The 16,146-nt window shown below is 36.8% G+C and overlaps 1 non-coding gene across 10 annotated transcripts; it reads left to right on the top strand.

Moving 5' to 3' along the window:
- The first annotated feature begins 4,622 nt into the window (after positions 1 to 4,622).
- Positions 4,623 to 9,344, top strand: LOC112166550. 10 transcript variants are annotated; one of them, XR_005810605.1, is made up of 11 exons: positions 4,624 to 4,860; positions 4,939 to 4,968; positions 5,119 to 5,166; positions 5,430 to 5,485; positions 6,194 to 6,262; positions 6,433 to 6,593; positions 6,969 to 7,152; positions 7,290 to 7,575; positions 7,889 to 8,000; positions 8,675 to 8,738; positions 9,095 to 9,344. It is a non-coding gene; the product is annotated as an uncharacterized LOC112166550 (transcript). The 10 variants fall into 10 exon arrangements; XR_005810608.1 differs by lacking the exon at positions 4,939 to 4,968 and having other exon boundaries at positions 4,623 to 4,860; positions 6,194 to 6,273; XR_005810603.1 differs by lacking the exon at positions 4,939 to 4,968 and having other exon boundaries at positions 4,625 to 4,860.
- Positions 9,345 to 16,146: the final 6,802 nt, after the last annotated feature.

Genomic DNA, 16,146 nt, shown 5'->3' with positions numbered 1-16,146 from the left:
TTTCAAAGCGATGCCTCGCTCTGGATAAGATATGTGTGTGTGTGTGTCTATATATATATATATGTTATGTATCTCTTGTAAGTGTATGACTTAAGCTCATTTATTCAGTTTTACATGTGATATCAAAGCAGGTCATATGCTTCTAGAGATCTTGAAACGATGTCTTGTTTATGTGATGGTTCTTACATGAGTAATTAAGTTTTGTCATGTACAATGTCTATTATTTTTGCTGAAAATCATATGATTGGTTAAGTTGCTGTGTTCATGACAAGCACGAGAATTTTATGCTTATAAATTTTTATCGACACATTAACCTTGCAGGTTAAATTGTTATACAAAAAACTCGATCATTCCGCATTTTGAACCATATGTACGAATTCTTACACAAAGATTAAATCGTTGGTTCTGTGAGTTTTTGTTCAGACCAAGTTCTAAGGAAAGATTATGATCACATTGTATCCTGGATTCACTTTTGGCCAGCACTTAGAACATTAAAGTTTTTGGTCGAATTGCAACTCATAACGCTATAATTGGTTGATATATATGCACTGGCATGGGCAATTATCTATTTGATCATGTACCTGTTCTGAAGTTAGTGTGCCAGGGTGCCTTAAAATACTATAAAGAAAATACATCCTCACTCCTGGGTAGTGGGTTAGGTGTTATCAATGATCTCTGAAAATTAAGCTAGATGCAGCTTAATGATCATTTAAAACTAGGGCTATTGATTCTAACATGATCCAATAACATGACTCGGAACCCGTACGATTAAAATGCAGGTCATTTGCATGTCAGTTCGCTCACATGAAATCAATGTGTAACCCATTTATTAAAAGAAGGGAGTCCGGTAGGCATCAAAGTTCATTTTGATATATTTTTCAAAAGGTAGAATTCATCTAATAAGTTTTTGAGATTTTTTCTTCCTGGTATTGGAAGGTTTATGTTCTTGCTTATAATTATGGAATATTGAAGCATAAGTAAAATCATTTTTGCTAGAGAATCCTTAATATTTTTAAAAATTAAGTTATTCCTTACAAACCAAGTTATAATTCAGAAGTAAAATTGGTTCCAAAACAGTTCTTTTATCTTGAGATCTTGAATTATGGTTTGTGTTCAGCCAAGTAATATAATATAGGAGTCATGCTGGTTAATAGGTTGTAAATTGGGTGAAAATAAGTTCCAAACTTGTCTACTAAAGGGACAATGAATGAAGAGATGATCCATGATTCAGAAGGGGCATTTGCGATCAATAATATTGCTAGAATAAATTTGATCTTTAGTTTTTAGTATTTTTGCAATCATTTGCCAACCAAATTTTTTACCTAATTTTGGGGCAGATTCAGTTTCCAGATAAAATTTTGTAATTTAGTTTGAGAGTGTATAGGAATATGTTGGTTTTGTAAATCAAAAACTGATTTATTTTGGGTGCGGCTATTGCCACCCTACCATTTTCTTTGTTCACCATACTTGCTCATTACACCCTACATTTTAATTTCAATTATTAAATTTACTTATTTAACCCATTTCTCTTTTCAAGAATATCCTTATATGACATATCCAATTAGAAAATAAATATTTTTAATAAAAATCTATCATTTAATTTATACTCATAAAAAAATTTAAAATTTATTAAAGTTTCCTAATAAAATCATAATCTAATTTACTCCCATTTTTAAAATTTTTTCTTTCAATTTCAATGTTTTTTTTTTTTTTGATCAAGAACTTCAATGGTCTCTATTTCAATCTATGTAAAAAGATTAGTAAATTTACAACTATGATCAATGAAGAAGAGATTGATTTTTTTTTTCTTCGTGTTTTAAATTTTTACTTTCAGTGTTCACAAAGAATATTGTAGAGATTTTGATGAAGTTAAATGCAATGATTTTGTGAATTGAATAATGAATTAACGATGAAGAGGCATAAAAAAGACAAAGAAATAGTAATAAATTCAAATTTGGGTTAAGAACATAAAGATTAATGTTATCCAATGAGAAATTAAGTAGTCTTATATTTAATTAATTACTTATATATTTATTTTTTCTTACATATTTGGATTTTAGAAAATTAGTGTACTTATTAGTCATTTTGCACTTGGGTAATATAGTCTTTCAATAATTCAAATGTTTGTAGGGTGAACTAAGAAAATAGTAGGGTGGCAATAGCCGCACCCTTTATTTTAACACCCTCTGTTCGGATTGTTTGCAGTATCCCAAATGATTCATAGGCCCAGAGATTAATCCTTGTAAATTTTCTATTACCAATTGGACCCCAAATGAATTCATCATAGTAATCAACTAATCATAGATAGGTAACGTGATGAAAGAAATATATATTTTGAATAATATGAGAAGGCAAAACATTAGAAAGTTTAGAAATATTCCAAGTTTTATTAATTAAGTAATCACTAACTAGTTCTTGAGTGTTTATAGAGAATATCTCAAAGAAGGATCAATAAGATTAATAAGTAGATGAGAAAAGGATAACCAAGTTAAAAAATAGGGTTATTATCACAAATGGTACCTGAACTTATTCTCTATTTTATCGATGATACCTGAACTTCAATTTTGATCACAATCAGTACCTGAACTTTTCGATTTCATTTTAAATGGTACCTAACGCCACATTCGATCATTATTCAGGCCAAAAAAGCCAAATCTAAAAAATAAAAAACAAAAAAACAAGTTCAAGGCAAGTCTATTACTAAAAAATCATCACTATATATGATCGCAACCCTCGAAATCATCAAAAATCATCACTATGATCGCCTCCCATGCCCTTTTTAGTCGGAATATTGATCGGAGGTGACTCTATGTACCATTTAAAATGAAATCGAAAAGTTCGGGTACTGGTTGTGATCAAAATTGAAGTTCAGGTACCATCGATAAGATTAAGGTATAGTTCAGGTACCATTTGTGATAATAACCCTAAAAAATAAGTACCATCGTTGATTCGTTTCCGTCGGCAAATTAAAGATATCTCTATCACCTAGTGATAGCAAAGAATCATATAAGTTAGAACACATATCCCTACATCTACAACTTGAGTTTCATATGTTATTATCTTTGCCACCCCTCTTGCATCTGAATAAAACAAAGAGTATTCCATCCATGCATCAGGAACCACATAATTAAGTTGACCAATAATTGAACAAATGGACAATGCATCTAGGTACCTTACTCATTCAATCTTTTTTTTTTTTTTTTTCCAGCAAAGAAGAGTTTCCGACTAATCACTATAGTACTATAATGAGAGTGAGACTTTAGTTGAAAGCCTCTATAATTGTGTTATCCCAAACTGGGCCACATAAACGTGAATCAAAGTAGTCGTTCGGGGCTTAATAAGACCTATCAGTACATACAAATTTAGTTTTAAGAAGTCTGCTAAATGAGACTTAGAAGTGTACATTTCCAGTTTTCCACCTCAAACAATTTGCAGAAGTCTATATCTTGGACTACTAGTAGTGTCCAATTCCAATTGAATTTAGCTGAACAAAAAGTGCAGCCAACCAGAATAGCGCCACCATATTGGTTAAGACTTAATAAGAACCACTTGCAGGGTCTTTTTGCTTGTGACATTTTGGCATCCTCAAAGAAGTTAGGTGAGCAAGAGAGACGCCGTCTCTATCAAATTTATTTCAAATTTATGTACATGCACATCAACTTGGGTGTTTCATCATCCAGTCCCCAAAAAGATAAATGACACTGCTCTTTTTGGATAAGAAATTTTTCTTCTTCTTCTTCTTCTTTTTAATTGGTTTCTTAAAAAAAAGAAATTTTGTAGTTGAATAGGCAAGAGCTACCTTCAACTATTGCATGATATATGATATATATGAAAAAAGTTAACATATCATATCCTTACTTGTAATAGTCCTCATTAAAGTAAATAGGCCTTTATTAAAAGGATTCTTGACCAAAAACACCAAAATGAGCTAAAATTATCTCACTTACCCAAACAACAAATTTTTATTCCCGCTAACCCAATTTAAATTGAAATGACTATTCTGCCCACTTCCTAATTAAATAACTACAGCTACTGCCACTCTCTATCTCTCTCCTCTCTGTCTGTCTGTCTCTCTCTAGACTCTCCCCTTTTCTATGAAACCAAAACGCTTCTCTCTCTCTCTCTCTGCAAACACCATGAAGCAATTGATCCATGGGAAATCGGCGACTCCGATTCGCATTCGGAACGAGAAGACCCGAGGCTTCAGCGACCGAACGGCAACGACCTCTTAGTCCAGAAGCTTTTGCCTCTCCGGTACTGCCACGGCGATTCCATCCTCAGCTTTGTCACCATCAACCGCTCGAATTCGAACGAGTAAGACCATTCACCGATGCACAGCCGCAACCCCAACAACGCCAAACCAATCGTCCTCGTCTTCGTCTTCTTCTTTCAGATCTGCACTACAACAATATCGGGTTTTAGTGACCAAATTGATAGTGACCACATGACATTAGGTCACTAATGGTATAGAATTAATGACCAACGAGGACAACAGGTCACTAAAGAGATGGACGCGAAATATGGTCAGTCTCCCGCTTATTGGTTATCTTTTACTGACCAATTATTTATCTATTAGTGTCCAATTTGTTTTAGGACACTAAACGTTCATTCATTTTCTCAATTTAGTGACCAATTCTGTGAGCGGGAATTATCCTTTTTTTTTTTATTCAGTGAGCGGGATAATTGGGCGCGGGTTTCTCAAAGATTGAAGTGGGATATTGATTTCTTTCATTTTTTATTTTTATAAAATCTGGTCACGTCTTTTGTTCTCCTTCAAAAACTGTATGCCCATCTAGTCTATCTTCCTCTTCCAGATGGCTTCTTGTTCTTGCGACTCATCTTCGTCAGTCATTCGTGAAGGTAGAGTTGAAGTATTCGATTGAATTTGTTCATTCCTATCCAAATTAATGATTGAATTTGTTCCTTCCTCTTCCACAGGGCCAAACTTATTTTCGTTTTAGGGTTTGGGTAAGGGGCTTTTAATCAATCAACTTATTATGATTTTAAGGTGTTGGAAATTAGGGATTATAATTCGGATTGGGGTGTTTGAATTTCTAGTTCTTGTCTATTTTAATTTTTTTTTGTTTTTATTTTTTCTGAACTTCACTGCATTTGCAGGGATACAGGGGAGCCTTGCTATTAAAACTGTGGAACTTCAGGACTCGGGTGCGTTCTGCTATCTTGGATTACCTATTCATTTTCAGAGTTAATTATTAATTACTCTTTGCACTTTTTCAATTTTTAATGGCGTTGGGTTTGATCTTATACTCTAATCGTCAGTTTTCTTGTTCTAAATTTGTTCCTTGTTTTGGTATTTCATCATATTAATCTTACATTTTGTGGTTATATTATTATAAGTGGATGATTCCGTTTGTTGTTGGTTTTGAGTTTGGGTTTGTATGCTGCATATTCACAATTCAAACAAACAGAGGTGAAATTTTCGGAGAATCGGAGGCGCCTCTAATTAGCTTGCTCATCTCTTTCGGTCAGTATTCATTTTCTTCATCAATAACTGAAATTGTTTCGATCTGTATCCATTTTAAGCTCTTATCGTTTCATGTATGCGCCTTGTGATTTCAATTAGTGATTTTTTTTTAGGCGTAGCTGGATTCTCTGTTTGGTTTCTTCGAAAATTTATGGAAAATATGAACCAAAGATTTGATCTTTAGCATGTAGATCTATTGGGTAATTGCTTTTATTATATTGGTGTGGATATTTGGTTTTTAGGGTCTGTGTTTGTATTGTGCTTGTTCTTGAAGTCCTTAGTGGAATTCCAGGGCATTACGGTGAAATGTAAATATTTGGTTTATTATTGTAGGATGAAATTGTTTTGGAACTGGGTTAAAAAAGATTTAAACTTTTGAACTAGCTAGAATTCGGTGCGGCCTTGTTATAATGGTGAACAGAGCTTCAGTAGTCATTTTGATCTTTTATCTGTTTAGTAGATAGAAATGGGGAAAACTAACATGGGTGTTGGTGGTTGCTGTAAAAAGATAGTTGGACTGGCGGGTTGTTATGTGAATATGGATGAAGTTAGGAACTTGGCATGTGCTTTTATGGTTTTGGGTGCTATTGAGTAGGAGCATATTGAGAGAATGAGAGCAGAGGTTTTATGTGTGTTTCTGTTTGTTTGATTTTTTTTCATTCCTGATTTGTGAACTGAAGTCCTGGATATTTTTGTTTTCTTATGCAGCAGCGACAATGGTGAGAGTTAGCGTGCTGAATGATGCTCTCAAGAGCATGTACAATGCAGAGAAACGTGGTAAGCGTCAGGTGATGATCAGGCCGTCATCCAAAGTGATCATCAAGTTTCTTATTGTCATGCAAAAGCATGCTAAGTATCCATTACTTAAACATAATTCATTACTTCTGTTTTTGCTAGTCTGTTTTTATGAATGTATGGATATTTATGTTTATGGTTTTCTTCTTTAGGATACATTGGAGAGTTCGAGTATGTTGACGACCACAGGTCTGGTAAAATTGTGGTCGAACTGAATGGAAGGCTTAACAAGTGTGGGGTCATTAGTCCTCGTTTTGATGTTGGTGTTAAGGAGATTGAAGGTTGGACTGCCAGGTTGCTTCCTTCAAGACAGGTTAGTCAAGCATTAGCTGTTAGCTTTCTTCTCGGAAAAAAGAATTGCAGTGGTCTTTCAAGTTTAGAAATATGATATGATTTCGAGGCTCCGTTAAGTATACATATTTAATCTATAATTGTTGTTTTGAACAATTTTTTTGAAATTTTAAAAGATTAACAGAACTCTAGGTGATTATATATAGTGTGGCCTTGAATTGTGATCATTCGTGCTCATCCTTCACTGGGCACTAGTGGTATAATTAGTTGCCTTGTTATGAATCAAATAGTGTTGTACATTTATACCCTTTTCGCACTCTTACCTTATTAAGTTCACCTTACAAATTTGATCCTGCCACTTTCAGTTGAGCTTACTGCTTTTTGTTTGATCTTGCAGTTTGGATATATCGTGCTCACCACTTCTGCTGGCATCATGGACCATGAAGTGGCTAGAAGAAAGAACGTTATTTCTTCGAGATGTTCCATATTATGTTTGTATGCTATTTATTTCTCCGTTTGTTGAAATTTTCATGCTTGCAACCAAGATGCATGACCTATGTTTATGCAGGCACAAGTGGGAGGTGAGTGCACACATACATGTAGTGGGAAGTTAAACTCTTTTTGGTGTATAATTTAATAATTGGTACTTTCCATTATTTAGTTTCCTCCGCAAGTATCATTCTCGATTATACCTGATTGATCTACTTTGAAATTTCAGATTGTCAGGCAGTGGTTCCAACCTGTAGAGGCTTCAAGGTTAAGAAGTAAAATCTGGAAGTTACTCAAGGAAGAATTTCAAAATGCATCCAAGTCTAACTTCTCTAAAGAATCTTCTCCTTTGAGTGATGCTTCTGATGAATGAATTGACAAGTGGGATCCTTTCTGAATCTACACACAGTTGGTGCATATTGTCCAACCAGTCAATCAATTAATCTGCCGTGAAAATGATCTTTTGAGTTTAATAACTGGAAAAATTAGTCTGATTTCGAATTTATGAAAGACAGGTAATACCATTGCTCAGAACAAGGCATAGATCTTAGTCATTTACATTACTAATCATTTTTGGCGAGTTAGAATCCTTCTCTAGGATGAGGCTTCAACTGTATAGTAGGAAACAAAAATAGTGATGGTGGACTTTTCTAGGTAATGTTCACCATGTACAATGTAGCTGTTAAGTAGAGATATTGTTTCCATAAAAGTAATTTCCTCCATTTTGCTTTGTAATCTCTCTTTGTGTGTTTTCGCCTTTATCTAGATCTGTAGTTTTCAGTTTTTTACTGCTGCAGTTGTTTCATTTTATGCTAATTTGGTATGCAGCTTTTTAAAAGAAGAATAGTGCTATCTGGATCAAGAAGTTGATATTTCAGATCTAACAGTTTCAGACTGTTGGAAATGACTCCCTGACGATATTGAGGAGAAAAAACTTGTGGTAATTTCCGTCCTCAATGCCATATATTACACACCCTATCGTATGGAATCATCATTAGTTCACTCACATTTGCCTTGGTCATAGTTGTCAACTTTAATTAAGATCATAAAGCTCTTGAACTTTATTCTTGAACTTCAAATTTAGCGTTGCTAATAAGTTGGAATTCTGTTAAGAGCTATAACATACTCAAGTATCTCAAGTTGGGGTTTACTTGGTACATATTTGGTTTCAGCTGGTTCTTATGGTGGTCTAAAACTATTGAAATGAAACTGAGAATAAATTCATTAAGATTAGTTTGCAGGTTCTAGCAACTAGCATGATGAGTATAAGTTGCTTGTTACTTTTGTATGTAAACTTGTTGAATCATGCAGGATCACATAAGTAAGAAGGTTACAATGCTCAAATGAAAATGAAAAAATAATAATAATAACTGAGATGCTTTGGTCTTTATTCGGGAATCTCTTATTAATGGTATAGCTAAAGTGTGAGATCCTGCTTTTCTTTTAAACTCTTAGGTACTGTTGTGTTATCAATGGACTTTTTTTTTTTTTTCCCTTTCCTAGCTTGGGTGAAGTGTGAGGTTTATCCAGAAGGTAGTCTAGCTTGCTAGAAAACTAATAGTCACTTGTAGTTATGTCATGAAATTTGATCTGGTATTCATATTAAATTTTCAGGTATCAAGATCTCTTAAGAACCTAAACTAAAGTCAATTGAGGACCTGAACATACGTCAATGGAGGTGACCTGTCCTTACCATTCTTATCAATGAATATCTTCATTTTATATTTGATAGCAAAATTCTTTAGGAGTTGGGCAGACCTTTTTCATTCTCTTGCATTTAATTGGCATGACTTCTATGTATTGCTCAACTCTTAATTGTATAGTGGAAGTACAACTTCACTTATCAAATTAAAAAGCAACTGAAGAAAGAACATTACATTATTTGCTGTTTTCCAGTTTTCCATTGTAATTAATGATTTATTGTGTATGTTGGTATCACTGATGTCTTCAATAGTTTCTATTTTGTCAAACTTAGCCTAATGTCTTTTCATTTATAGTATATTCTGTTGGTCAATATGTGTTCTTATAATGCAGAATGGTGAAGAGGGTTGTCAGTTCAGAGGTAGATATCTCAATGCACATCAATTACAACTGTTACATGTGAAGAATTGCAAAAGCTTGTCCATCTTTCTCATGGATTTTGTTGTCATGGAAGTATTGAAATTGTTTTAGGCTTTTAAATTAGTTTTCAAGGGACTTGTACTTGTGATAATATGGATTGTTTTTAGCAATACAATGTATTTACTTTGACACAATTTCAATTATATAGAAGTTTTATTATTAATATTGGAGTTTTATTTTCACCTAGTTATTATTTGATGACTATTGTAGAGACCAAAATTAAAAAGTTTATGAGATATTTTTTTTCTAGTGATTAGAACTTTAGTGGCCTACAGTTTGGTCACTAATATAAGCATGTTATTCGGATTTTAGTGACCATATCATGTGCTTTAGTGACCAAACCTGTTACTTTTAGTGAGGAATTTTGTGGTCATTAATTCTTTTGTGATGAGTGACCAAATAATCATGGTCACTAAATCTTTTCACATTAGTGACCAACAACCATATTTTGGTCACTAAATAGAATTAGTGACGGGTCTATAGTGACCACTCAGTGACCAATAATATTTGGTCACTAATCATATTTAGTGACCAAATTGGCTATTTTTAGTGACCAATGTGGTGGTCATTAAAACCAGATTTTGTTGTAGTGCTGCCACTCGATCCCTCACTCACTCTCAGGTCGAACCCCACTCTTGATCTCTGCCATACCTGCACCACATCAGAGATACCAGACCTCTCTCTCTCTCTCTCTCTCTCTCTCTCTCTCTCTCTCTCTCTCTCTCTCTCTCTCTCTCTCTCTCTCTCTCTCTTACAAACCAATAAAGATTGTAAAAAGCTCCATTTTCTCTCTCTAGTTCCTTCTGGTGACCCATGTCTCCACTGTTGATTTTGTCCTCCTGATCTGTGATTTTTTGGTGGTGTGTTTGTGACATTTCAAGAGAAATCGAGTCGGTGATAATTGGTTAATATGGGATTGTACAGTGTATGCGAGCAGCCTGTGTTTGGCACTATTGACGGTTGGGTGCCCAGAGCATTTTCTGGGTGCCCGTAACACTTTTTTTTTTTTTTGGGTAAAATGGGATAGAAGGCCTGAAGTAAAGAAAAATGAAAAAAAAAAATTATATTGGGAGGCAATAGAGGTCTACTAGGGGGCAATAGACATTTATTGGGGGGGGGGGGTAATAGACGTTTTAAATTGATCATGTAATCTTTTTTTATTTCTATAATCAAATTTTGTTTTTGTAATTTTAAGAAGATTAGTTCCCATATCGGTAATTGAAACGTCTATTGGGGGGCAATAGACATCTATTTGGGGCAATATATGTTTTTAGAAAATTCCGGTGGGTAGTGGTCGATGACCGGATTCCGGCAAAAATTGGCCGGATTCAGCCGAATTCTCATATGGTTTCTCTCTCTCTCTCTCTCTCTCTCTCTCTCTAAATAATAAAGGGGTGACGGTAAAATGGTATTAAAATAAAATAAAATAAAATAAAAATAAAAATAAATAAAGAGGTAAGAGAGAATTAAAAAAACTTAAGGGGGTATGTGGGATAAAAATCCCTAGAAATGAGGTAAATGGACAAAAACCCTTATTAAAAATAGGTTATCATTTAAGTAAAAACGATATTTGAGAGAGAATTGCTGTGTGTTCTCATTGATAATAGGGGCCTCTTTATATAGAGGATTGCAATGCATAGAATCTGAATTGTACAAGGAAAGGTAATCATACAATGAATGGATATCTCTAAGATATTCTCCGAGATTCTCTTTAATTAAAACTCTATTACCACTAGGTCAAGTAACTTAGAGTTTGGGCCAGACACACAAATAGGGATTTACTTGAACACTTCCCCTTGTGTCGCCCAAACGCGGTGCTTCTTTCGTTGCCTCGCTAAAAACTTTGCCGAGTAACAAAAACTCAGTGGGACAAAAAATAACCTCGGTCAAAGGGGAAAAAGAGCGCAACACACCCTTCACGATTCGAGACCATACATGTAGACACCTCTCCCCTAATGTCTGCATCTCCCCCTGATGACTACGGTCATTGGAGTTCGGATAACTTCCGCAAACGATGCTACCAACATGTTTCTTGAAAGTGGAATTTAGGCAATGACTTAGTGAGCAAGTCTGCCATACTGTCCTCAGATTGAACCTAGTTCACTTTGATCTTGAGGAGAGTCTGTTGTTGCTGATTATGCTTAGTGTTGTCGCTTTTGATGTAGCCTTGCTTCATTTGTTCAAAACGAAAAAACATTACCTTAAAATGCTCGTAAGCTCATCTGTGGTAGACTTCAAAACATAATTGTTCGAACATGCGTATTTATGGATCCGATCCATAAACATTCACGAACCATTTCGTGAAGAGCAATAATCTCTACATGGTTCAAAGATATAGCGACTAAGGTTTGTTCTGTAGACCTCCAAGATATCACGGTCTTTTCCCATGGTGAACACTTAACCAGTTTGGGAATGACCTTTGTATGGGTCAGAGAGATACCCAACATCAGCAAAACCTTCCAAAACACATGTCGTTTTGGGATGGGGATAGAGGACGCAGGCCAGTGTTGGCGGCGTTCCTTGTGTGTGATGGGTCCGAATCCATCATCTCTCTGTAGGGATAGGACAAGCCCATATCAATCGTACATCTCAAGTATCGAAAGATATCTTTTACACCAATCCATTGGTGTCGCGTGGGCGCAGAGCTATATCTAGCTAACAAGTTCACTGCAAATGAGATGTCCGGTCTTGTGCATTGGGGTAAGTATAATAATGCACCTATTGTACTCATGTAAGACACTTCTGCCTCTAGCACATCTTCGTCATCATCCGTCAAACGAAGAGGATCATTTTCAGGATCAAAACTACGAACGATCATGGGGTGCTTGAAGGTTTGACCTTGTCAAAATGCCTAAGCATCTATCAACACGATGCTCAAGTTCCAAACCGAGACATAATCGTGTTCTCCCAAAACCCTTCATCTCAAACTCGGATTTGAAGTGTTCAGCGGTTTCCCTTAACTCTTTAAGGGCTTCCAATGAAGATCATGTCCAACATGAACCACGATAGAATCTGAAACTTGTTATGGAAACGCGTGGGCATATCCCTTCCCAATCAAGTAGTCACTTTAGTGAGTGTTTCAACCTTTTTGTAAACGCGCTCCGTGGTCTAGAGGCACTTGACTTGAGTAAATGAAGTTCACCATGAACCTTCATGTATGTTCCTATCTAGATCCCCATAGAGATATGTAGTGACCACATTTGTAAGCTGCATAATCAGTTATTCGTAAACTACCAAACTGACAGGGTAGTGGAGTGCAATGACATCCATTACGAGAGAATATGTCTCATTGTAGTCGATTCTAGGGCATTTTGTGAGAAGCCTTGCACCATAAGGCGAGATTACCACCTCTTTTTCTCATCACGCTTTCTAGCGAAAACCCATTAGTCAGTAGGTTTTATGTTAGGAGGTGTTACCATCATTGGCTCAAAAACCTTCCTCTTCATTAGAGAATCCAACTTAACCTGGATAACATCTTTCCGTTTAGGCCAAATTTCTCTATGTTGGCATTCATTCATCCACGGAGCGTGGTTCGATATCGTCAGACTCAACAAACTCATGCGCAACTACATCATCAATTATGATGGAGTTTCTATCCCACATCTCATGTACACTAGTGTAATTTACATAGAGCTCTATATTCTCAGGAATAGGATCTGACGTTGAGGAATCCCCCAACGATAACCCTAACCCGAAAGATTCTCATGAGACGGATTTTGAGTCTTGATGATCAAAGGATTGGAATGTGCCAAAGTATCATTCGAACCCACGGGCCTCCCAAGCATCCTAGCTGGGGCCATGGCCTGTAATGCCAGAGTACCACTCTCTTTAGCGTTGGCACTATGCCTATCTCCTTGTAGGGCCTATCTCCTTGTAGGGTGGCGCTATGTCCTCTCGTAGGGATGGCCTTCCTTGCAGGCTTGTTTGCAACATATTTGTGTGATCTCGTCACTTTAACGGGGATAGAGATGAGACATAGTGGGGATAGACTACGACAATTCCTGTCGTTCCTGTTAAACATTTGTGTTCTTATCTCCCCCTAACGACCAGAAGACTGTCTCATCAAAGTGAGATCTTTAAATTTAGCGGTAAGGAGATCGCCATTCACAGGCATTAAGTGGCGGACGATTGTTGGAGTCTCAAATTCAACTGAGTTGCCCATTCGTCTGTAAGGACCCATTAAAGAGCATTGTGGTGGCACAATAGGCACATAAAGGGCTCACTCAAATGTGCATAAGTGCAAAATACTTGTACTTAGTCACTAGCTGTAATGCAGATATACATTGAGTGGCAGTAGGTCGTAGACGAATTAGCTGCATGCGATATTGCATCACCCCAAGCGGATATAAGGAGATTGGTGCACATGACCAATGTCCGGGCTACCATCGTAGTCATTTCCGCGAGACCATTTGGGTGTGTTCATGGGAATATGATGTCCAACATTAGTCCCAATGCAATAACCATCGAAAATCTTCGCTGTAAACTCTCTAGCAATGTCAAATCCAATTGACTAAATAGGATGATTCGGGGAGTGAGCCCATTGTCATATAATATGTGCTAGGAGTGTAGTATAAGCAGCATTTACAGATGGACAATAGTACAACACATGACCAGCGTGTTTGCGTGTCAACCAGCATCATGAGATATTTAAATGTCCGCAAGTTGGTTGAATCAGGCCATAAAATCTCCACCGATTCTATGTAAGAACAAAATGAGTATTTTCATATCCTTTGCATAGGACGGTCTCAGTCTCAGTCCTAATTTCCCTAAGGAACAACTTTGTAAAACGAGCGGGAGGCTTTAGAACTAACCAATGAGAATTTTGGTTAGGCCTGAGCGTCTGAAACGCTATTTGAAGCAAGTTGGTGATGGCAGCATCACCTGGGGTGCCATCACCATGATGAACACCATCCATGGCATCATGGACAGTTACTACGCCAGCCCTAGGCCGGTGGTGGATGGAGGCGGTGCCCTAGGCAGCAGCGTCGGTCACACTTAGTTCAAGAATCAACTTTTGATTCATGCTTCATGTCGCTCGATAGAAAAGATCTCCATGTGAAGTCTTTAGTAGACGGATCATCATATCATGACCAGGATGACCTATCCTATCGTGACAAAGCCAATATGTGTCTAAATCCAAGAGATCTTCTCTCATAAATTTATTGGATTTAATAGCTCAAATAGTGACATAAAGTCCACTAGAGACACATAAACTTCTCTACGATGTGCCCTTATTCGCAATCGTTAGAGGCATTGCAAAGGAACTCATTTCCGTTCTCTACATGTGTTTTCGCATGGAATCCGTTGGCTATTCATAGGTGCGATTCGCCCTAGAAGCGTAGAGAGTTTCCGTGACAGTAATCAAGGTGTCATTTGGCAAGTGGAACTTGGGCTATTTCATGTCCTTGAATTAATACTAAAGACCCAGCCATCCTAGTCACAAAGTAATAAGCTCAGAATCAAAATTGAGTCATAATCAAAAGAACTTGAAATTTTATTCATAAGCCAACAGAGTCACATCATTGTCTCTTTGACTAAAGAAAATCTAATCCAAAATGCTAGCTAATGCAAAATTTGCAACAGTAGTCGTCTAACTTCTTTTGGTAATTCCAAAATGAAAGTGACTAGGTGAGTAAAGAGATGTCGGTGGAGCAAGGCTCACTTAAGTACCACTAATCTCAGAACCTTCCTAGACATCACACTTACTTTGGGGTAAGTCTATTTTGAAGAAAGACTAAACCATTGGCATCTACTACAAAAATATATGGCAATTGCGTATTACATCTCTTGGAAAATAAAAATATTTAAACAGAATTGGCGATCTATTGATCCCAGCCAGATTTGTAGTCTTCAACCCTTCACTCTAGATCATCTTCTTGATGTTCTTGTTCCACATAGTGAGCTTCTCTTGATTCACAATATGCTTTGTAGGCGGTGACAATTCCTTCAGGAGCTCTACAAATGTATGCCCAATGATCAGACACTGCACATCGAGAACATACATCTCTTTGCTCAAACTCCATTGATTAAGGCGCTTTGAAAGCGTCATTTAGATGGCTCTTAGTGTTGGTGGCGCCACCAACATGGCCAAAGGCATTGCCTCCCTCTCTTTTTCCATGTTGACCTCTTTGGTTCCGTGTTCGCCTATTTTGGAAATTATCTTCCTAAGTAGAGCGATTATGTGGACTAAAACGTCCAAATGTATCCCTAAGATTAGGGTTTCGCTATTGGCGCCCTCTCTTAGGGGGCGCGACTATAATTGGATTCCGGAATATTTTCTATTTCCATGGATCTCGAATTATAGTTCTTCACAAGGATGTTGTCATGCTTTTCAGCTACATTCATAGCTCCAATGAGCTCATGAAACCTTGTGATCCGTCCTGCAGTAACATCAATTCGATAGTTCTTAGCAACCATCAATGCAGAGAAGGGGAAGGTAGAGAGAGTTTTCTCAATCAACATCGCATTTGTGATTTAATGCGAAGTGCTTCTGAGTTGTAGTCAAGAACTGACTTGAAATCACAAAAGTGGAGGTTATGCCATCTCACTTCTAGGTCAGGAAGCAGGGAGTCATGGACGTTGCTAAATCTTTCATCGAGTGAGACCCACAGCCTTCTAGGGTCTTCTTCATTCATACACTCGTACTGGAGCGGATCATCCATATTACGAGTCATTAGGATGAGGCTTTCACCTTATTTGCTTCTAAGGCTGCTCTATTGGCTTCCAAAGCTTGAGCTTGCTCAACAATTAGCACGTCCTGGCTAGGCTCGAGAATCATATCTAGGATTCCATCGGCCTTGAGATGCTGGCGAACATCACGAACCCACCTGTGATATCTAGAGCCAGTTGTTCCCAATGGAGCAAAGTCCAATTTGTTCAGGTTACTCATCCTGAAAGAGAACAAGAAATTAGGGTTAGTTTCGGAGCGTAAACGGCTACCACGAAAACATATAAAATTTCTGAGC

Source organism: Rosa chinensis, chromosome 5 (genome assembly GCF_002994745.2).
Source record: "Rosa chinensis cultivar Old Blush chromosome 5, RchiOBHm-V2, whole genome shotgun sequence".
Taxonomy (NCBI): Eukaryota; Viridiplantae; Streptophyta; class Magnoliopsida; order Rosales; family Rosaceae; genus Rosa; species Rosa chinensis.
This window is presented reverse-complemented; position numbering and strand designations above follow the sequence as displayed.